At 45.2% G+C, this 22,743-nt stretch overlaps 1 protein-coding gene across 6 annotated transcripts in view; it reads left to right on the plus strand.

Annotated features, from left to right (window-relative positions):
• The first annotated feature begins 1,001 nt into the window (after positions 1 to 1,001).
• The window catches only part of PARP10 (poly(ADP-ribose) polymerase family member 10), a 447,966-nt gene continuing 426,224 nt past the window's right edge, over positions 1,002 to 22,743 (plus strand). For 3 of the 6 annotated variants that reach the window (XM_085604387.1, XM_085604383.1, XM_085604388.1), the window contains exon 1: positions 1,002 to 1,140. The gene's annotated coding sequence lies outside the window, so the exon portion shown is untranslated. Of the gene's footprint in view, positions 1,686 to 16,032; positions 16,149 to 22,743 lie in introns of those variants that run through there. The other 3 variants (XM_085604384.1, XM_085604389.1, XM_085604385.1) reach the window with 2 other exon arrangements.

A 22,743-nucleotide genomic window follows, 5' to 3' on the forward strand; every position in this document is an offset into this window, starting at 1 on the left:
TATTATATAATATAAAAATAAATAATATATAATAATTTGAATAATTAAAGTAATACTTTTTATGTTAATTAATAATTTACACTATATTAAATATAACAAAATTTAAAACATTACATAGCTAAGGAATAAAATTAGTATTCACACTCCAACAAGTGCAAAAGTAGAGAATTTGTTGGATAGCGGGTGGGTAAAAATTACTATTCGAACTCCAGTGAGTGGAACAATAGGTAGAGAATTTGCTGGATAGCAGGAGGGTAAAAATTACTCCTCTGTCCGTGTCACTTCTCCTCCCCCGGCTCCTCCCACTCCGGTCCCTCCCTCCTCTGGGCCCTCCCTCTGCTCTCACTTCTGCACCTCCCCTGCTCCTCTGTCCATGTCACTTCTCCTCCTCCCCGGCTCCTCCCACCCCGGTCCCTTCCTCCTCTGGGCCCTCCCTCTGCTCTCACTTCTGCACCTCCCCTGCTCCTCTGTCCATGTCACTTCTCCTCCTCCCCGGCTCCTCCCACCCCGGTCCCTTCCTCCTCTGGGCCCTCCCTCTGCTCTCACTTCTGCACCTCCCCTGCTCCTCTGTCCCTGTCACTTCTCCTCCTCCCCGGCTCCTCCCACCCCGGTCCCTCCCTCTCTCCTCCCACGTCCTCCGGGCCCTCCCTCTCACTTCTCCTCCCACCCCGGTCCCGCCCTCTCTCCTCCGGGCCCCCCTGTGCTCTCAGTTTTGCACCTCCCCTGCTCCTCTGTCACCTCTCCTCCTCCCACCCCGGTCCCGCCCTCTCTCCTCCGGGCCCCCCTGTGCTCTCAGTTCTGCACCTCCCCTGCTCCTCTGTCCCTTCTCCTCCTCCCCGGCTCCTCCCACCCCGGTCCCTCCCTCTCTCCTCCCACCTCCTCCGGGCCCTCCCTCTGCCCCTCTCACTTCTCCTCCCACCCCGGTCCCGCCCTCTCTCCTCCGGGCCCTCCCTGTGCTCTCAGTTTTGCACCTCCTCTGCTCCTCTGTCACTTCTCCTCCTCCCACCCCGGTCCCTCCCTCTGCTCTCACTTCCTGCTCTCAGTGAGCCTCGACTGGGCAGAGTTGCTTCCTGAACCCGTGGTTTGAAGCGCCTTTGCTGCTCCCGGGGCAGTGAGGCGCTGTATTGCTGCTGACCGCAAGTAAGGGTGGCAGTCCGTGTGTGCACTTTCTAGTGGGAGGTAGCGCTGTGTGTGCACTGCCGAGGAGAGCTGTCAGGTTGGGGCTGCAGTCCTCGCGGGCGGCATGTTGCGTGTTTGTGTGGCATGCAGTGTGTGTAACTCGCAGCTGCTTGTGCCCCTATGGCTCCTGTTCAGTTCCTGTCACCCCGCTGTTGTGCATCGGTCCCTCCTCCGCCTTAAGAGTTCAGACCTGCCCTCGGGGCTTTCGTTCTTCGCATTCGGACACTTGTAGTCTTGTTCATTCCCTTGTAAAATAACTCCTGCAAATCCCACAATGCACTTTAATCCAAGACTTGGCGACTGCTCCAGTGTGGGCCTGTGAAATTTAAGAGGGCTGCGCTCCTCATGCGATACGCCCCCTGCTGCAGTCTTCGTCCCGCCCTCCCTTAAGTTTCGCTTTCGTTTGCTGCCGCCTCTTCCCATAACACTGTGAAGTCTCCGCGCACACCCCGCTGAGGTTCAGCCGCTGCAGCTCCCCCTATGAGGGGATTATTTCGCACCTGGTGGTAAGTGAGGGGGCAGTATCTCCCTGCCTGGGGGAAATGGAGACAGGCCGCCTCAGCTCCCACGGCCCTGGGGGTGAGGGGATTTCCACCTTTAAGGGGGGGGTAGGGTGCGTCAGGGTCGGGTCCTTCTAACTCAGCTCACACACGGCATTCCGATTCAATTACCAGAAAATCATTTTTAAATAAGTTCCAACGTGTCTGGCAACTAAAACGTGCATTTTGTTTAATGTTGTCACCCTGAGACAAAATGTAGCAACTCTGGTAAATTATTCTGTAAAGTGCTTAGACGCCGGATTCTGACGAAGTATAACCGAGTGAACCGAGGCAGAAAGGTGGAGAGCTTGAAACTTATATTGGCAGCCAGGGAATCTTCCATCGCCGCACCACCTGGAGTAATCACCATTTTTTTTAAACCAAGTTACTCACCCCAAAATGACCAACTACTAATTGTGAATAAAGCTGGGTACAAAGTTCCTCCGGTACATAGGAGAGACTGCTCAGGACGTCAATCCTATTATTCAGAACCGGAAAAGGCCTGGCAGTGACTTGGGAAATTCCCTTGGTTGAACTAGAGCTCTCACACACCCAGCAAGCTGGGTGTCAGGCTTCATCATATGAGCTCTGCCCCTCGTCAAGGCGGCGCTGCAATCCTTGACGGGCACCCGATTACAGTACATGTGTCACCTCCTATACAGCCACCTCGGCTCCAACCAAGAAGATCATTTTGAAACCTTGGAACATCTTGAATACAGGAGACTTGCGGATATCTAAACCTAGATTTGCATACACCAGAACCCGTAGTCTGCGAGATATTCTGATCCACACGAGACCCAGGACCCATGCTGATGTGGCACAAACCACTTTATGGGGCCTACCACCTGTTAAGGGACATTATCCCTGTGGTACTTGCACAGTCTGCAAGTACACGACAATTGCAAAGGAAGTGACATTACGATCCAACTTTAAGTGGTGCATCCAAACACATACCAACTGTAACACTAGACATTGCATCTACCTGATTACCTGTCCTTGTGGTTTACAATACATAGGGATGACCATGCGCCCGGTTAAGGTTCGCATCACCGAACATAGAAGTAACATACGTTGCCAACGAGCCACTACTAGACTGTATAGACACTTTACCGAGACTCCGCATTCCCCTGATTCTATACACTGGATTGTATTGGAAGCTCACCAACATATTTCCAAACAATCTCTGTTTAGGATCGAACAGAGATGGGTACACAGATTAGCAAGCCATATTGAGGGTCTAAATGATGATATCCCATGGAGTTCAATTTCTTTAGCACCCAATATCTAACCAAATTCCAACATTGCCATTGCTTGCTTGACTTATCGAACCTTACGGAATAGAGGCCACCCACCATTGCTGGCCTTCCCTCTGCCACTACATCACTGGCCCTGTTCCTTCACCGATACACAGTATTTTCCACAACATTAACGATACTGGGTTCAATAGCGAAGATCACTCACATCTATTCCGCGATGTTTTGACCTTTTTGTATCCACTTCATTAGAACCCATGTGTACTTCACTGCTAGTCTCCGATAGAATAAACTCTCTTAACCGGAGTACCGAATGTCATCCCTTCACTAACATGTCCGCCAGAGGCGTTTTCCGACATCACGTGATCAGAGCTCTGTACGTGAGGATTAGATCAACAAAACTCCCCATACCAACATGTCCGCCAGAGTTGCTGTCGACATCACGTGACCTTACACGTCTCACGTGAACATCGTGGTGACGCGCCACGTCCGCACCACACTTTTTTCACGTTACGAATCAGGAAACATTGGGTATATCTTCCCGAGTTATCCACACCCGGTCACCACCCCGGTTCCTGGCGGTATTGGGTAGGTGCTGCGGCTTAGCGTGAATCAGCGCGGGTGAGTACACCTTTAGTTCCTGATTCCGGTCACCTTGTACCGCTCTCGAGAGCAACTTCTGGGCTCCCCTTGGTGAGCTTTTCCTCTGCCTGTAAACTGCCGTACCCTCCGCCCCGATCAGACCGCCTGACACACCCCCTAAGATGCGGCTCCTGTTCGGTGTGAGTGGGTCTTGCCTTACACGGTTGAGTCTCCACCTAGTACCCCAGTGGCGCTTCTCATCACCTTACCATTACTATGAGTTTTGGTTCGGCCAATTGCCTGTTATACCTGCGTCACTTACCAGGTTCTCCTAACCCCCAGTTCCCCTTTTTTCTGACACTTTTATTTCTACAGGACCCAACTGGTGTCCTCTAGTCACCGCCAGGACTGTTGCTAGCAATTTCTAGCAACCCACTAGGTGAGTTCGCTGTTGCGATCCCCTTGACCATGAGTGTTGAATTATTACTCACTAGTAACATATTTTTAATTTTATAAAAATTTAACAGCACAATTTTATATTCCTTAGATTGCACACTTGGTCTAAATAGGCACTGTACGCTATAACAATTAAGAGTTGATCTACCTTTGAGCACTTGTAACTCTAATAGCGTGCCCTTTTCACTTTTTCACTATAACCCTTGTTAATATTAAGAAGAGATTTGTTTAGACTATTTCTATCCGGTATTATACTTTTTCTCACCTTTGTTCGCAGGTAACGCACCTGAAGACGTGGTAGGTAGAATGCACCTTACCACGTAGTGTAGATAGTTGCTTTTGATCCTGAAGAAGTGCCTAGATCCCCCTGACACACGAGGCACAAAACATGTCGATCTTTAGAGTAGAGCTTCATGACTAGACACCTTCTCTAGTACACTAGCCACTCTACACCATTTTAATCGGGTAGTTTACCTTCTGAATAAACTACTGATGAGGACTAACTGACCCGTTTTAATCTCACTCCTTCACACATCTACACACACTAGGCCCCTCACCCCCATGCACCAACCGGCAGGAACAGAAGATCCCCGATAAAGAGCCCCGGTTCGGGTGCCCGTCAAGGATTGCAGCGCCGCCTTGACGAGGGGCAGAGCTCATATGATGAAGCATGACACCCAGCTTGCTGGGTGTGTGAGAGCTCTAGTTCAACCAAGGGAATTTCCCAAGTCACTGCCAGGCCTTTTCCGGTTCTGAATAATAGGATTGACGTCCTGAGCAATCTCTTCTATGTACCAGAGGAACTTTGTACCCAGTTTTGTTCATAATCGTTGGGGCCTGTACACTCGACCTCATTAAATAAGCCCCTCTGTCTTGTCCCTCCTTTGCATTATACAACTACTAATTGGCCATGCATGAAACACTTTAGAGTTTAGAATTAGAGGCCACAGTGGTCCAAAGTGTTACAAGCAACAATTTACGCACCGTACTAAAGAAAGCAAGACGCGCCAGCCACTGTTTGTGTTTCTTCTTTTATTCCATTCCTTTTCTGCTAGCGCAGCCATCGCGGTTTGTCTAAATATAGGCTTCTTCAGGGCTGCAAACGTGTAAAAAACATATATCAAACATAAGTGTTTTTGAAAACCAAAGACACAGATTTCCGACAAAAGACAAAAATACATGCCACGTTATAATGCAAAGGTTTACAAATATACAAACATTTAATATATCCAATATCACACACAAGTACGAAAAATAACTAGAAACTTCAAGACTTCATGATTGCAAATACTTAAACATAATAACCATCATACTAATAAGTACACCTGAAACCTGCTTAGATAAAAAAACAAGCATTTACAATGCAATGGTCTCGGCATTGGTAAAGTTAGAGCTATTGGCATTGCTCATGACATTATTTTTGTTTGTTTTTGTTTTTAAAGAACCAGCATTGTCATGAGCAATGCCAATAGCTCTAACTTTAACAATGCCGAGACCGTTGCATTGTAAATGCTTGTTTCCTTCGTTGAAGCGAGAGGCAGGGAGAAGCCGCCGTATTTGTAGTTTGACGCGCCCTGCCCGCGCCGGTATTCTGCTGTGTCTTCTCTTGGCCACTTGCTTACACAAGCACTTTCTGAGAAACGTGGATTGTTTCATTTGTAAATATCAGCTTCGTGTCTCTTAGTTGCAGAACGCAGGTCGTGGAGCCTGTTTTTTTGTATTCCAGGGTTATGAAAGAATAGATATCCTAAATAAACAACCTTACTCATGTATTTCACCTTTTCCTGCAGCCAGAGCTTACTTGATTTAACAACAGTCCCCGTTCCTCGTAGTTGACGCACTATCTCCCCAAAACAATTGTCATTACATCGGATCTCCATAATGTCAAGTTTATTTTATCGCGATAATCCATAGACCAGTCAACTAAGTACTGACATATAACATCCTATCCATGAATCTACTTTTAAAAAGTTATTAAAAATACAAACGCTGATGTTCATTAGGAGGACGGATTAAAATATGTCACTTGAGGATTTTACTTTATACTTTATAATTAATGGATATAGAAGCTTTTTTCAACGTACTTTCAAATCGGAGTAGATGAATATGATATGGTCAAGATCTTGGACTCGCAGTAAAATACATTTAATTGAGCGTAAAGATTTCCTATCAATTTTCTGAAAATTGTGTTCTCAGAAGTATGTATTAAGCCAGTTTGTGGGAGAATCGGAGAATGTTGATGTAGAAGCTCACGGCTGAATCAATATTTAGCATACAGAGTAAGAGCAGGGGGAGAGGACGCCAGGAACACCACCGCCTTTCTCCGAGGCAGAGCAGATGCCTCGGAGAAAGGCAGCCTCCTTTTCGGATTGGGGGGCGTGTTTTGCTGTTGTCTCCTCCCTGAGACTTTTCGCAAAATACACGCCCCCTGATCCGAAAAGGACGGGCATGATTGGAGTGACGGGACCTCTTCTCCAATGGCTGGCCAGCATTTACTAGGCCAGCCAATGGAGAACAGGGCAGAAGAGGGGCGGGTTCAAGCCCCTCTTCTCCCAAGTCATTAAATCTCCGGACTTCCGGTCTGCCGACCGGATGGTCCCGAGACCTAAAAATCTAATGTATAGCCAACATATTATACGTCAACAGTGCACACGCAACTCACATTATCCAATAAGAAGGACAAAAATGTAGATTAAAATCGAGACAAACGTGGGACGGCTTGATCCAAAACACATGGGTAGAGAAAAGACAAAGGAGGGGACAGAACAGACTGGAGTGAAAAACAGGCGCATGACCCACAGGCCAAACACCCTCATTAGTTAGTGAAAAACAGGTGCATGACCCACAGGCCAAAACACCTCATTAGTTAGTGAAAAACAGGCTCATTAGTTAGTGAAAAACAGGCTCATGACCCACAGGCCAAAACACCCTCATTAGTTAGTGAAAAACAGGCGCATGACCCACAGGCCAAAACACCCTCATTAGTTAGTGAAAAACAGGCGCATGACCCACAGGCAAAACACCCTCATTAGTTAGTGAAAAACAGGCGCATGGCCCACAGGCAAAACACCCTCATTAGTTAATGAGACACGTAAGCCACACAAGAGCAAATGCCTCTACTCGCATCATAGATGATGGATCCGAATGTTTGTCTTACTTTCCCTTGTTATTCTATGTTCTAGAGTTTGAAACATCAAGTGGTTGTGTGGCTGGGCTGAAGTCCTGTGTCGACTTTCTTTTAAATGCTTGTGGTGGGCCTGTTTTCAAGCACCTCCGAGTTACTTAGCGTTCCTTGAGTTGAGTACTGTCTGCTACTCCTAGATCCCAGAGTCTGGGGATGGTGATGTACTGAGCGTTCCTTGAGTTGAGTACTGTCTGCTACTCCTAGATCCCAGAGTCTGGGGATGGTGATGTACTGAGCGTTCCTTGAGTTGAGTACTGTCTGCTACTCCTAGATCCCAGAGTCTGGGGATGGTGATGTACTGAGCGTTCCTTGAGTTGAGTACTGTCTGCTACTCCTAGATCCCGAGTCTGGGGATGGTGATGTACTGAGCGTTCCTTGAGTTGAGTACTGTCTGCTACCCCTAGATCCCAGAGTCTGGGGATGGTTGCTCGGGTCACTGGATCTCAAGGTACCTTGTGGTGGGCCTGTTTCAAGCACCACGAGGACCTGTAGTGTGACCTACAGGGAGGCAGCAAATGTACCCTCCTATTGGACAGAGGATGGCTGGTCCTGTCCATAGCACAACGCAGTGGTTGCAGCATACTGTGAGGCTGGTATTGGCAATTCTCTCTTGGGCTTTATTTTTTCTCGTTGTTTTTTAATATAAGCAAGGGTCTGCTGATTAGTTCTTTCTTACCACTGCCATTTTGTTGATCTTAAGTGTGAAAGGTGGGAGTGCCGTTTCTATTTTACAAGGCGAGGAAGTTTTTACGTCGGGCCTGCACTTTTGTTTTTCCCTGAGTTCTGCATAAGGAAGGCGGATGATGGCCAGGCGCAGAAACCTCACACTTCATTGTGCTCATGTTGTGTGGTTGCTCAGTTTGGGGACAGTGCTACCTCATGTGAAAAGCATCACTTCTCACATAGGTTGTGTCCGAGGACACTTGGAAAGAGAAGCATCCCGAACCAGTTACGTAGTTTGAGACCGTGGATCCACTTCCCATATCTAGAACATGTGTCTAAAAGAGGGACCTTAACCACTCAACTTTGTTCCAGTTGCAAGTCTTTAAACCAGGATGGGAGTGCTTCACAGGGTACTTGAAAGACTGCTGTACGACCAGGCATGGTATGATGTCTGTTTGACACCAGTCCCTGAGAGGTGACCTGAAGTTTTCAGGAGCAGCTACGGATCTGTGTAGTGCCTAGACGCCTGCCTACCTGTGAGTTGGGGAAGGAGTCTGCCTGGTGTTTTGGGAGCAGAGGTTCTCCTGGTCTGTGATCTAGTGGCGGGAACAGCAATAATCCTACATGACCCTACCCTCTTCTGTTAGCCTCAGCTGCTTTCATGACTTTACCATCCCTGACGGGGCTGCAACTACCATTGTCCTCATTACAGTTCTGTTGGGGCTGCGACCGCCCTAGTGATGGTATCCACCCAAGCATGGCCTATCCCTGTTTCTGCACCTTTCAAGAGCCCAGTCAAGGATGCGTCTTCTTTGGCCGGATGGGGCCGCAGCAGCCGAGCCAGCGCCTGTGCAGAGGCACCAGGGCCATCCATCGCCACTGGACCGAAGCATTTCAGCTGCGAGATATGGGCCACGCCTGCGCTCTTCAAGGGCTTCCGAGGCTTGTGGGCCGCGGCTTGCAGGGTAAAACTAAGGCGCTGGGTACTTGCTAGTCGAGCCAGAGAGAGACCGATACTAACTTTTTACCCACTACACCAACTGGAATAAGAGCTCGCTCTTTGCGTGAGCTGATTGCACACTTGACTTACGAGGAACCAGAATCCGCGCCTGACCCTCAGTCGTGCTTCTACCACAGTTGCTTGTGGGGGACAAAATTATAGTTACACAGGTGGTAGATCGCGCAAGGCGGGAATAAAAGTGAAAAGCCACAGAGGGTAATTGTGACTGCAATCACTGCTCTTTACACTGGATTAATTTGAGAAGCATTTAGTAATGCTGTGAGACTAAAGTTCTTTATTTTCCAAAAAGACGAGTGCCGGGCTGGACCTTGAAGTTGAGTGTTTTTGTTTGTTGTGAGCTCTCCACACCTCTGAGAAGCCTGTTGCTGCGTGCCCTTGCTACCCTGAGAGCCAAGTGCAGGAAGGGTTGTGCTCGGCCCAGTCTGCAGAGCCATCGTGGGACGGACCCCAGGGCACCAGTGGCAAACCACCTCACCCACCACAGTTATGGTTCAGTAGCCCCAATCTGCTCTGTGGCCCCCAGAACGGGGGTCTGCCACACATCAGTATCAATTTAAAGGTCCGTTGTGGCTGTTGACTTGGTGCGCAAGAAACGGCGCTAACTGCGGCATACAGCTTTATTTATGCATAGGTCAAGAGGTGGGTTCTCATATCTACATAATGACCATTATGTACGTACAATTGGCAAATACTTGGCGGAGCCTGTTCTGAGTGCTGGCTCAAGAGTAGCTGTCTAGTATGGCAGGTGTTGAGCGCATTTTCTCACTGGCTTGCAAGTAGTGGAATTGCTGTGTCACTTAATACCAAAATGCGGATTAGCCATGGAGCGAAGTGATGCTGGAATAACAGGTTTCTCTGTTCTCTTTTGAATGCTTCATAAAATAGCATTGTCCTGTTGTGGGAAAGATTTCAAAGGTCAAGGTGCACCATGTGAGAAGGATTGCTTTACTGTTAGTCTTTCTGAAGGCTAGAGTTTCTTGTTGAAGGTGCCAGAGCTCATAGCCTAAAGGAATCCGTAGTTTCCATGCAAACCTGTTCCTGGTTGGCAGATATCTCTTCTCCCAATGGGAAGTTTCTTTTACAAGATCAAAGTGGGTGCGGAGTGGTAAAACGTTAAGCCCGTGGCCAGCACTGGCTGCTCCATCACAGCCTACTTTGTGGTGGGCATGGAGAATGTTGGTAACCCCCTTATAGTCAGTAGGGTGATTTTCGCAGTCTTACCTTGAAAATACTAGGATTAAACTTGTTTGAAATCTGGGTCTGGCATGAGGTGTTTGCCGCCTCTGAGAAGTCTGCGTTGCTCTTGTGTCCCTTTTGCCTGTCCATAAATATGATTGCAGGTCCAGGCCCTGGATGAAGACCTGCAATTGAGCTTGTTTTACCATTCAAGGTTTACCATCTCCTTCAGCCAGTTTTGACATTGTATATAGCTGTTATGTGGGGAGATCAAGAGGAGTTGCGATGGGACAGGGTTTACTTTCAGCCGGTAGTGTCATTGAAGCCTGAATCTTGTTTAGGGCCTAAGTAATAACTTCAAGGTCTTGTGGAGCGAGTGTCACAAAAACTGCGCAGTGTTGTGAACGCTAAACTGGTGAGAAATATTTAAGTTGTGTAGAATGTATACAAGAGTTGCTATATGTATATATTAGATTTTGGAGACCTGAATCCTGATGTGCGTGCTGGTGTAGCATTGCGTGGCTGGGAAGAGTTGACTTTTTTTAATGCACTCACCTTGGTTTTCAAGGCATGATATGAACCACCTTAGGGCTGTGGCTTTGAGATGTTCTCTCCTTCAGTGTCCTCTGGAGCGAGGGTGATCCCTGTGTCGATGGCCGCTAATAGACCCTGAAGGATCAGCAGACACAAGTAACACTTATCCAAGAAACCCAGTGCTGTATATTTCCTTACTGTATCCTTTTCTGAAGCCTGATCGGCGTCCTCCCAGTAAGCCACCTGTTTTATGATGCATTTGATCTGGGTCTCCATGCAGCTCTGGCCTTTACCGAAAAATTTAAAACTTGGAGGGTATTATTCAGGTCCTGTGTTAGAGAGCTCTTGAAGCCAGGAGACAATGGGCATCAGCCACTCTCTGAAAGAAAGAGGACTTTGGTTACCCATCACTTTGAGGTCTCAGTCCTTGAAACATGAAGGCCCTAAAATGAGCTTGCATGATTGTCGCGCTTGCTGGGTGAAAAACCAAAAAACATAATGACTCAAAAATGGAACGGCATTGGGCATTAAAGCATGGTCTCTAGAGTTATGCTAGGGTCATCTGTCTGACTGAATAGCACATGGCTTTTCAGCAAATGGGTGAGTACGCTTAGTCATACATGCTCTATACTTAGCTGTCTCCTTCATGGAACACAAAGTAGATGGACTCTTTTTTTTTTTTTTTTTTTTTTTTTTTTTTTTAAATATTTTTTTAATTGTATTTTGACAATGAAAGAACATATAGAACATAATAGGAGTACTTGACATGATTAGTTGTAGAGCAATTTCAGTCGGCCAGTGTTCATAATACATATCCCCTACAGGGCTATACATTGAGGGACACGAGAGATCCAATTGTACATAGATCATGACATCAACCGCGCACATTCCTGCACAATGCTAAATGGGTCATCAGTTACCTCATGCTGAGTTTTTCCCTCTGCCTCCCAGATAATGAGCCCTAATTCTCTGCTTCTCCCTCCAACTCTAAGCCATAATATTTCGTCCGTGGTGTCCATGCTTTCTTAAATTTCCGTGGGCAGCCCCTAGCTTTGTACGTCATCTGTTCTGCAACCATGTATAGGTCTAAACATGCCCTCCATTCCTTTAGTGTGGGCGTTTGTTGCACACCCCAATATTTCGCTATGTCGCGCATGGCCACTACTAATCCCAGGTTAGCCAGTAGTAATTTTCGTCGAGGGATATCTACCTCTGTGGAAATACCCAAAAGAAGGAACCTCGGCTCCATTTCTATCTGGACCTCAAGGATACTATTAAGTTAATTCACAATCTTCCCCTAGTATGACTGAATTTCCCTACATTCCCATATGGTGTGTATGAAAGTCCCATCTATCCCATGAAATAAATGGACTCTTAATCACATATGTTGTTTGTGGCGGTAGGTGTCCAGCATATCTCTCAGTTCATTGTTGAAAGCTGCAGCATCCAACATGCAGGCTTGACACACAAGTCAAGAACAGTAGTTGCCATCCACACGTCTCTTGCCCTGTACCCCGTTCTCTGCGCCTCGGCCTATCTCATAGTAATCAAAAGATCACTCAGAACCAGCAAAAAAATTAGTAGAAGAAATGTCATACTACATCTATTTAGTATTTTCACTCTTCTTACCTTGACCACTTCAACATACCCAGCAAATCGAGGACAATGATTGAATCCCTTGCGACACTTTTCAATGTGTGGTAATTAAGTCACCCATTTCAAAGGCATCATCCTTGACTTCACCCTGTCAACATCGCCCTCAGTTTACTATAGAAGCCCTTAACCCTGGATTGTATGAACCACTTTCCCGTCCCCTTCTCCATCCTACACACCACTCGATCGTATTGAAATCAACAAAATGAAAAAAAATCACAACAACCTACTGTAAGAACATCAACACCCTTCAAGAGGATTTCATCAGCCTGTCTAGTACCATCCAAACCACGTCAGATCTCAGAACAGTCTTTGAAGTTTACAACACAATAATGAAAAACTAAATAGAACCTGTTGCCCCATTGAAAATACAGTCTTAAACCCACTCAGCCCCTTGTGCCACCTAGAACTCTCTTGACCGAAAGCTTGTCACATGCAGGCAGGTCCAGAAATGGAGACAGACCATTGTCCACGACAACCTAATCTGTCTCATAGCAGTCTGCATGCAGAGCCCTCTTCACCAGCAGCAAAGCCAGTTTATGCAGTGCTACCGTCAGCAAAGCAGCCAATAGAAGCCAAGCACAGTATGTAGCACATTGAGCATGGCATGATTCCTCTCTCAGATCCTCCTATCCTCTGTTAGGCCACAGGTGCAACACTATATTTTTCATCTTGTCAGTGACGTTGACATTCAGATCCTGCGTCAACATCAGAAAAATTACATCTGTGCTGCATCTTCATCCCCCATCTCTCCACTCCAGTTGGTCAGGCGCTTCATGCTCCAGGTGCGCATTTTATGATGAGGGTGCTGGTACCAGCAAGGATAAAGATACTGCTGCAGGTCAAAAAGTGGAAGCTTGGCTGCATTGGTGTGGAAAGATCTAGTGTTCTGCAGTTTTATTGGTGATTTCTCTCTGTTTCAGGCAAGTCTGTTTCCGAAATAAAAGGCGTTCATTTTGTTTCTACAGTTAAAAGCAAATAAAGTTGTCGGCGTAATTCTCCTTTCTCATACTGACGACTTTGAATTATAAACGGATTTGCTTGACAAGGACGTAGCTGAAATATTACGAGACATGCACAACTACAGAGTTCTGTTGTGGATTGAGGCTTGGGGTAGGATGTCGATTGCGTATGCTGCTGAAACTGTCTGCTGGACTGCAGGCCCTCTTCAGCCTGGACACATTGCAGTTCGCCATGCTGGAGTGATTGTGTTCCATTGGGTCTGCGTGGGTAAGAATAGACTAGTGTGGTGCTCTCTGACTACAGGATGAGCCAGTGTTATCTTGTGATTGATATTCGACAACAGTACTATGAATTATTTCACCCCATCTGCTCTATTTCAAGTTCTCAGGATTTTGCCTGACTTACTTGGGCCCCTTAGGACTTGAGCCCCTGTCCTGTAACAATAAAAGTTTAGAGCAGCAGCCCATTCATGGCTGAGGTAATAAACCTATCCCTATAGAGTGGGGTGTCTACAGGGACACACAAAACATAGGCCCAACCTTTCTCGAAGAGCATGGCCTCTTGTCAACTACAGTGAAACTCCACCTGCCTTCATAATGTCCGTATGCATGTAAGTGCATATCCTCTGTCGGAAGCCATCGGTGTGTCAGAAATTATTTTGAGAGGTTTAACTGTGCACTAATCAAGACCAGTAGGTCCTGGATACATTTACAGGGCTTCTCGTGGGCCACAAAGGGATCAAATCTTAAATGGATCATTGAGACTTGACTGAAGGAAGAATATAAGCTCAAGAATTCCATCATACATTCCTCTGATCTTTTTGTAGTGCAATTCTTGCCAGGCCCCTATCCCATAGCAACAATCTCCTTTCAGCATTTAGCTTTCTGAACAATTCCTGTGGTGCACATTTAAGGTTTTTTTTGGAGGATAGATTACATTTTGCGTAATGCTGTCATCTTAAAGAGGTCTGTCTGTCCCAAAATGGACAAAAGTAGTCCTCTCCAATTTTGTGTATCCTCTCTTAATCAGCCCAGTAGTCAGTTCAGCTTGCGAGCAGAACGCTCCTGATGAGTGTGTTGTATATTCCAAGAGACTGGAATCCGTCCCCATTGATGGTAAGGACACGGCTTGTCACCCGAGGTGGAAACATTCAGTTAGGAGATACAATGCTGATTCCTCCTAATTAATATGAAAGCTAGAGTATTTTACTAAATATATAAAATATTTGTAGGATCTTATGTATGGGAACATCTGTTGCCCCTCATACAAGTGAATGCCTTCTGCATAAATGGAAATTCTCTCATCCCATATGATATCCCTTTGCAGGCCTTAAGCTAGGTAATCTTCATGGACCCAACACGCCAGTGATGCCAGCGTAAACCTCATAGGTGACCAGGGCATCCCTACCTTGTTCCCCTCGCTAACTGGAAAGGCATAGACAGGGCCCCATTAACCTTTACCACGGCCAATGTTTTTCTATAGAGAAGTTCAAGACTCTCCATGAATGTGCCTAAAACCCATCTTCTTAAGGACTTGAAACACATAGGGAGTCCAATTCCTTGACTACATCCACTGACCAGACCACCACTGGTTTCATCACTTTTTCAGGGTATGCCAAATCGCCGCCGGATTGTTAGTGAGGTACGTTTGTTAGGCCCAAAGCCTGATTCAGGTGTAAAAGAGTGTTATTTATTCTTCAGTCTGGTAGCCATGATTTTCGCGAGTATTTTGATTTAGAAGGGAAATGTGCCTGTACAAGGAACACTCCTTGGAGATTCCCTCCTTTATGTATTGTCACTCTCTTGGCTATGTGTAGATCACAATGAAGCATCTCTTCTCTTTAAACCTTGTACATATTTAAGAGTTGGGTGTTTATCTTATCTGCCATTCATTTGTAAGTTTCTGTGGGTATACTCTTTGGTGGCGGGGGGAGGCTTTACCCAGTTGCTTTTAATAGCTTTCTCCCCCTCTTTGACTATTCTATCCAATTCTAGTGCATCTTTATCTGACTGAGAAAGCACGCGTGTGGGTGTCTTAATATCTGCCAAGAACTCCGCCACCTTCTCTTCTTGAATCTGACCTTGTATCGTGTAGAAATCTGCAAAGCTTTTAGCCAAAGGCTCAGACATTGTTGGGCTCTTTAGTTCTCCCATCCATCCTGCTTTGTCCTACCTCATAGAATGTTTTTGGAGTTGTCCAACGTTGTTTTTCCACCTCATTATTTGTTAGTGCTTGGTATTCTTTTCATTTTAGCTGTAGGGAAAATTCAAGGTCTGGATAAAGGATCTAATTCTCAATAGGGTAAGCCTCAACCTATTTCCTCTTAAGAGCGGCCATTAGGGGCACTGTTTGTATTTGAATCCCCGCCTTGTATGCTTACCGCAGAAATGCATTCGACTCCACTCAGCTCTTATTTTTAGAGAAATAGTGATAATTTGCCCCGCACAGCTCATCCATCTCCCCTCTGTTTTGTAGTATGAGTTGTGCTACGGACTACCTGGATCGCCCCAGATTTCCAGGCACATCTGTTCACCAGCTAGTGGGCCCCCCCCTGCAGTTGACGTTTGCACCTAGTGAGTCACCAATAGCGAGCTTCCGGTCATCTTACTCCTGCTCACGTTGTCCCTTCACAGCGGGGGACGCTATGTAACATGTGGCCAGTTGCCGTTGGCCGCCATTGGTGTGGTTGGACCGTAAGGCAGTGCAGAGGCGCATCCGGGGTGCGGGCCCATTCTCATTTCACCCCGGCTCTCCCTGGCCCCTCCTCCCTCCGCTGAGGAAGTGAAAATTCTGAATTAGATGTCGCCTGGCTCACATAGCAAAAGCCAGTGGATTGCGGTTGGCAAGCAGGAGCAAAGTCTGGGAAAAGAAGAAGATGGCGCAACCTGAAGCAGCCAGTACCAGAGAACGAGACTGAGCCCAAGCGGCAGGCCAGGGAGGGGCAGGTAAGGCCAGTGCTGTGATAAGCTGCGAAAAGTGCAGAAGTGGTCGGTGCGGCTTGCATCTCCGGAGGTTTGCTCTTGTTGGTGGCATTCCAAATACCTGAGGTCCAGTGTTGAAATGATCAATGCTTTTGAGTTATGAATTGCTACAAGAATAAAATCACACTACATATCCTTCTAATTATCAGCGTGGGAGGTGCCATGACCTGTGTGAGATTCTGCACGTTCAGGTAACCTTCTCTAAGCCAGTACATAAGGCGTAACTCTGCATTCACTACACAAAGAGTCCGTGGCATCTGTGGCCAAGTAGACCTATGGTCCTCTGTGGACAACCACTTCAAGATTCTTAAAGGGTGGCTTTTGAAGATGCCATCAAGGTCCTTGCGTTCTGGTAGACTGATTGCTCCCTTGGGTTTAGCTGATCCTATAGCTAATCACATCAGCTTTCCTGAACTATTAAAAACAATTCGACGGAAGCCTCAAGCTCATCTCCCTCTTAAAGTCACATCCCTCTGTACTATCATTATTTTCTAAGGGGCAGAAGGGAAAAGGGGTAGGAAACAAGGAACGATTGTTGTCCAAAGGGGCAATCGAAGGAGATGAGCTGGGTATAGTTACGGTCCTCTCTCATGGCTCAGTCCTGTATCTGCTCAGTCTCCTTAAGCATAACCCATTGCAGACGACTCCCCAAACTTACCCCTTGGAGCTTTGTCTCACAGACAGAGTGGAAAAAATGGACATGGGAGATGCTTCAGAGACAAATACTGTTGGTATTAAGTTGGACTCCGAGTCCACGCTTATGACTGGGCCAAGAAGTCCTGTGGCCTCAACTGGTGCTGTAGAAGTTGAGCCTGTGCTAAGAAAGTCTACGCTTAGAGGCCTCTCGAGTGACTCACAGTGACTTATGTATGTAGCGGTTATCCTGTAGTATTGGAGGACTTCTCTTTGCCGGACATTGCTATCCTTATGATGAAAAATCGAGTTATGGAGGCTAATTTATTACCGCCAGTTACCTCAGACTTGGTTTAGAGCCATTCTTTGGCTGTCCTTTTAGTTATCCTCCATTACTAGCTTTATACTTCAGTACGCTTTCCTCAACTGTTTCGTTTTTATGCCCATTGGAATACCTGACATATCTATACGCACAGGGGCACAAGCCCCCATGGAGTTTTTGGATGTGAATACTGATGAGAATGGATAAGGGAGGGCACCCTCTGATATCCTGCTTTCTGTAGAGCGGATTCTTTCTTCAATCTTGGCTTTGTTGAAAGCCATCACTAACTGATCATGTGTTGTCATCCATACTAAGGGGGGTGCAGCACATCACCTCTGTTGGTTTATGTCCAGGGAAGGAAGAAAGGGGTATTGAAAGAGCTCAGACTTACCAGACTAGCATAGTGGTATTAAATGGGGTGGTAGAAGTGGGAGTTCAGGTGGAAAACTGTGTGGGGTCGGTGGCTACCCCCATTGGACAATCCAAAAAGATTTCGAGGCCATTAATACGCCAAGTTCCTCCCTCCAAAAACAGGTACCCGGGGACCAACTCCAGGCCGCCCAAGTGGTAAATGCAAATGCACCTTTACTCATGATTTCCCCACCCGTGTTTCTGATTTTTAAAAAAGGGGTCCCCCTCACTCCCGGGTTGTAGTTTTACAAAATGGTCCTCCCAGAGCCAAATGGTCATGGGTTAAACAACACGATGTCCCTCCCGTGAAGGATTTCTCCCACTTGAGTTATAACAGGATTAAATCACAAAAGGAAAAAAAGAAAAGGATCCGGCCATTACGAAGCGCAAGCCTAAAAACAAAGGTTTTCGGGTGCACTTGAAGAGTCCAGTCACAATACCCATCTTCACAAAAAAAATGAGTTGATGAAGGATGGATCTCTTATTGGTCAGGAAACTGTCCCCGGAAGTAAATATCCCTCCTTATTTCAGAAGTTCCATTCTCAAATAGGCTTGGGCAGGAGAAGGGGCTCGTGGATACGAGGGTAACGGACCAAAATAACTGTGGTGGGTTGGGCACTGGAAAAGGAAAGGATGTTGCTGGGATAGGCTTTGTCAAATCACAGATTATAGAAGTGGAAGTTAAGAAAGCTCCCCTAGAGATATCACCTAGAGGTAACCAGTAGGTACGGGTATGGCCATATATGCTTCTCTTATAGATTTCTCCACAGCGTTGGCCAGGGTTAACCGTGGGACGATGTCGAGGAAATTGGTTGGACTGGGGATCACAGCACACCTGCTTAGGCTAGTTATTGCTTTGCACTCTTCTACTTGGACACAGGTCCTGATGGGAGGGAACCAGGGCCTTTCGAGTTAAGTGGAAACCACTAACGGGTTGAAGCAAGGGTTCTTATTAGCTCTGCTCCTCCTTTCCCTTTATATCAACGACTTACCTAGTAGAGTTGGACAGTATAAGGGGGACCCTCCAAATTTAGGAACAATGAAACTTGGGTGCCTACTCAAAGCTGATGATGTCATCTTGCTAGATTTAACTGGTTTACAGAGGCGTCTTTTTGAGTTAGGCATCTATGCTGACAAACCTTTCCTAAAAATAAACATTTCCAAGAGCAAAGTTTGTGTTTTTAGGTCTAGGGGATTCGGGGTTAGTAAAGATTTGCATTGTTTTTTTTGTGAAAGACAAGCTAGAAGGGGTAAAGTTGTACCTGTATTTAGGTAATTGTTTCCCCCCCAGTAACTGTTGTAATAATGATCATATTAATGATTGCAGAAGTAAGACAATTTTCCAGGCTTCAACAATCGGTAGGCTATATAAACACTCTTCGACAGGCCCCCGACCCATAATCCTCTCTTGTGTGGATTCTCTACCAGTACAGATTGATCCAAATCATAGGAGGATTGTTATTGGGGAGCCTGCCCCTTTCTTCCCACCAGCTCCAATCCTTAAATCTGGGCTGGGCAAAAGCAGGGCAAAAGGTTAGCCAAAGGACCAGGGTTACGATGCATATCTAATACCCTGAACTTAATTTCTCTGTTTGACAGGGAATTGGGCCCATGGAATAGAAGTTTTATCCTTCAGCTATTATCAGACATTGAAGATTTGACCATGGTATCAAGTAGAGACCTTGATTGGGTGTTCCTGGATCCCCGAAGCATACTTCCAAGTTCCAGAGTAACATTTAGTTCCTGGGTTATTGTAATGATAGTCACGGCTAATGCCGAATATTTTCATAAAAGGGTATTGACGTATTCCTGTTTGAGGAGACTGTAGATGTGTTGTTCAGATAACTGTAGGGTGGACACGCAGAGCCCCGCTAGACTAATACCTAATATCAGTGGAGCTCTAAATCTAAAGGATATTATAATCTCTGTTGGTAACGTCACCAGGAGCAGAGTGATACATATTCCTGGATTTGAGTACCAGAGGGTCAGAGAATGCAGAATGGGAGATGAGTTGGCCCCTTGGAGTTGGATAGCAGGTACACTGAATACCTCTAAAAGAAAAACAAAACTTCCCATGCTGCAGAGGTAGTCCACTGGGCAAAATTCTTTCTTGAAATATGGCAGGTTTAGGACAGCCTAATTCCAAGATAAACTCTTTAATGCAATTCCACCCCACGATAATATGCTTACAGGAAACCTGGATTTGTTCCGATTTTTAAATATGAGAACTACTTTGTTTTTACTTGTGCAGCAAAACTACAGCAAAAGGCCATGCCAGTGGAGGTTTAGCCATTTTACTGCGTGTCAGTATAAACTGAAATCCCAGGGTTTTTGTCCATCCCTCAAATCTTTGCATATGTATAAAGCTGGCTTTGGGTAATGTTATAGGAGGTCTGTATTCATCTGTTCTTCTGGTAAATGTTTACATTCCCCCTGGGAGGTCATCTGACTCTCTAGTTGAGTCTATGTTCTCTTTCTTGCTCAATATTAGTACCTCAGAAGAATGCCCACTGATAATTATGATGGAAGACTTTAATGCTAAAACTTCTAATTGTTTCACTTTGACCTTTTGGTAATTCGGAGCTGGATGATTTTTGGAGTGTCCCAGATGCAATTTTGCCTGGTTATAATAAATCAGACCGGCGAGGTCGAAGTTTTCTGGATTGTTTCAGAACCAATGACCTTGTTACTTTTAAATGGGAGATTTCTAGAGGATTCCCCAGCTTCTTTTATTTTTCATTCCCCTTGTGGGCAATCAATAATTGATTATATTGTGGTATCCTTACAAATGTTCGGTGCCTGTACACATTTTAAGGTATTGAGGACGAATTTGAGCGATCATAGTATTTATCGGTGATCATCGATTTTAGAATTCCAGGTGCTTGAGTCTTGAAATTCCAGAAATGACACAAATGTTTAACATTTTTTTTTCTTCAAAACTGGCGTAACTTTTGGTCAAATAAAAATGTGATAAAATCGGCAGAACTTGTACAAACAGCGAGCTCTGGGCCTAAGCAAGAAAATGCCATTGCCTGGTCAGAGAAACTAGTTGTTTGTATTTAGATCGTGGGGGAGTAAGATATGTGTAACCAGTGCAAAACCCTTGGTGTCTATCTCTTGGGAGGTAAAAAAAACTAAATCGAGAGAGAAACTTTCAAGTAAGGGAACAATTTAAGCTTTCATCTCTACCTAGGCAAAGGGAAATTAATTGATTGAAGCTGATGAGAATGAGATTGAAGGTGTCTGAACATAGGAGGATAAGAAGTGGATAAAGCTGAGAGGTTGCACTTTCTGGTGACAGGAGTAAATATTGGGCTGTAATAGCCAAATACTGTGATTAAGGCTGAAGCCATCTTAATATCCGACGCAAAATGGACCCAACATATTTCAGTTATATACATTAAATGACATTTCAGTTGGAGTTGATTTGCGAGTCTCCCTCAGTGACTGTATATGGCCTCCCTCCTGTGAGGAGATAGAAAGTTTTATTAAGGGTGCCAGGCATTCTGGAGTGATGGTCCGGAGGATCTGCCGATATCCTGCATTAAACAAGATATTTCTGCATGGGCCATTTTTCTCCAGCCAGTGTTCCAATACTGTTATGCACATGGGACAATACCATTCTTTTGAAAAGGAAGTATAGTGGTACCTTTTTATATAAAAAGGGTCCCTAAAACCTCTCCTGCCAGCTTTCAGCATTAATGGATGCAATTGGGAAACTGTTTGCCAAGAATATTCTCCTGCATCTTCAGGAGTGGGCTTTTGGGAATCGGCACTCAGGCTTGAATTTGGACTTCTTTCTACCTATGTGTTTGCCGTGGCAGCAAGCTTAAGATGGGGGTAATAGCTTATTGAATTATGATTCAAGCTCCATAAGGGCTGCATTAAAACATGATTTTTTTCTTTCTGTTTAATGAAGAGAAGCGCTGTTTTTAAGAATCATGCGAAAGCATTAGATTTATTTGGAATTGGGTAAAGCGAAGCAAGTCCCCTCGCAAAGCCAATTTTGAAAAACTTGTTTAACAATTAATTTATGAAATGAGTCGTCCAAGAGATATTATTTCGTGTTCACGGCACATCAAGAACGACATAATAGTGGATATTAGCACATGTAAAAAACCACAACCATATGTCCTATGATACCTTCCCCGTGGTGTGCGCAGAACTATTTTGCTATTAAGGCTGAACCTGCTCCCTTTACGAATTTTAACAGGAGCATGGGAGGGATTAGTTAGGGAAGAGAGAATTTGTGACCTTTGCAGGAAGCCTGTTCAAGATCTAAACCGCATTTTGTTTGGTCTCTCTTACATTCATCACCACGTCAACTGTTAAGACCTGTGTTCCTAAAATATAATATTTCCTCGGAAGTGGAGGTTCGGAATGGTCTTTTGGCCTCACTCTCGGAAATAGTTCAAAACTTTTTATCTTTTAAAAAAAAAATGTATACTTTTTTTTTTTTTTTTAACAGGGCTTTTTTTTTTTTCATTGTATTGCTCTTTCTGAATATGGTCACCTAGGGTAGTAAGATTTGCACAGTTTAAGTAGATTGCTGCATTTACATTGCCTAATGCTGATAGCACGGATCTATACTGAGGTACTGTATCAGAATTGCACTTTTGTCCCTATTACATTCATTGCATTGGTCAGATTCTGCACTTTTTGATAAACCAAGGTCCTTTTATATATACGTAGAGCATGTTTGGACATTGATTGGTTTTGCCATGTACCTTATTATGTCATAAATATTTGTGGGATTGGTCAGGTCTGAATTTTTCCACAATCTAATAGCGTATTGGCACACTTTTACTCCAAGGTCTCCTTATATTTATGAAATGTTTGTATATTGTTTCTTTCTTATGTATTTAACTTGTATATTATCATTTGTGAGATTTGCACAATGGCTGTTCTTGGCATGTGTTTAATTTTGTTTAGTACGAATTATGGGATTTGGTCTTTTCGACCTTTCTGTCTTTTTTTTACGTTGACCTCTTTGGGTTTCAAATCATAATAAAACTTTTTGACTTTTTATTTATTTTGTAGTATGAGCTCTGGATTGTAATATGTAAAGCCTATTGGTTGTGCAATGCGTATGCCACATGTCCACAAGACCCAAGGTCTCCACAAATTGGTGTAACGGTGCATATTCCTCTTCTATTGCACCTACATGATCTGTCTGCAGCATCTGAGCTAGCT

This window comes from Triturus cristatus, chromosome 5_1, assembly GCF_964204655.1.
Source record: "Triturus cristatus chromosome 5_1, aTriCri1.1, whole genome shotgun sequence".
NCBI lineage: Eukaryota > Metazoa > Chordata > Amphibia > Caudata > Salamandridae > Triturus > Triturus cristatus.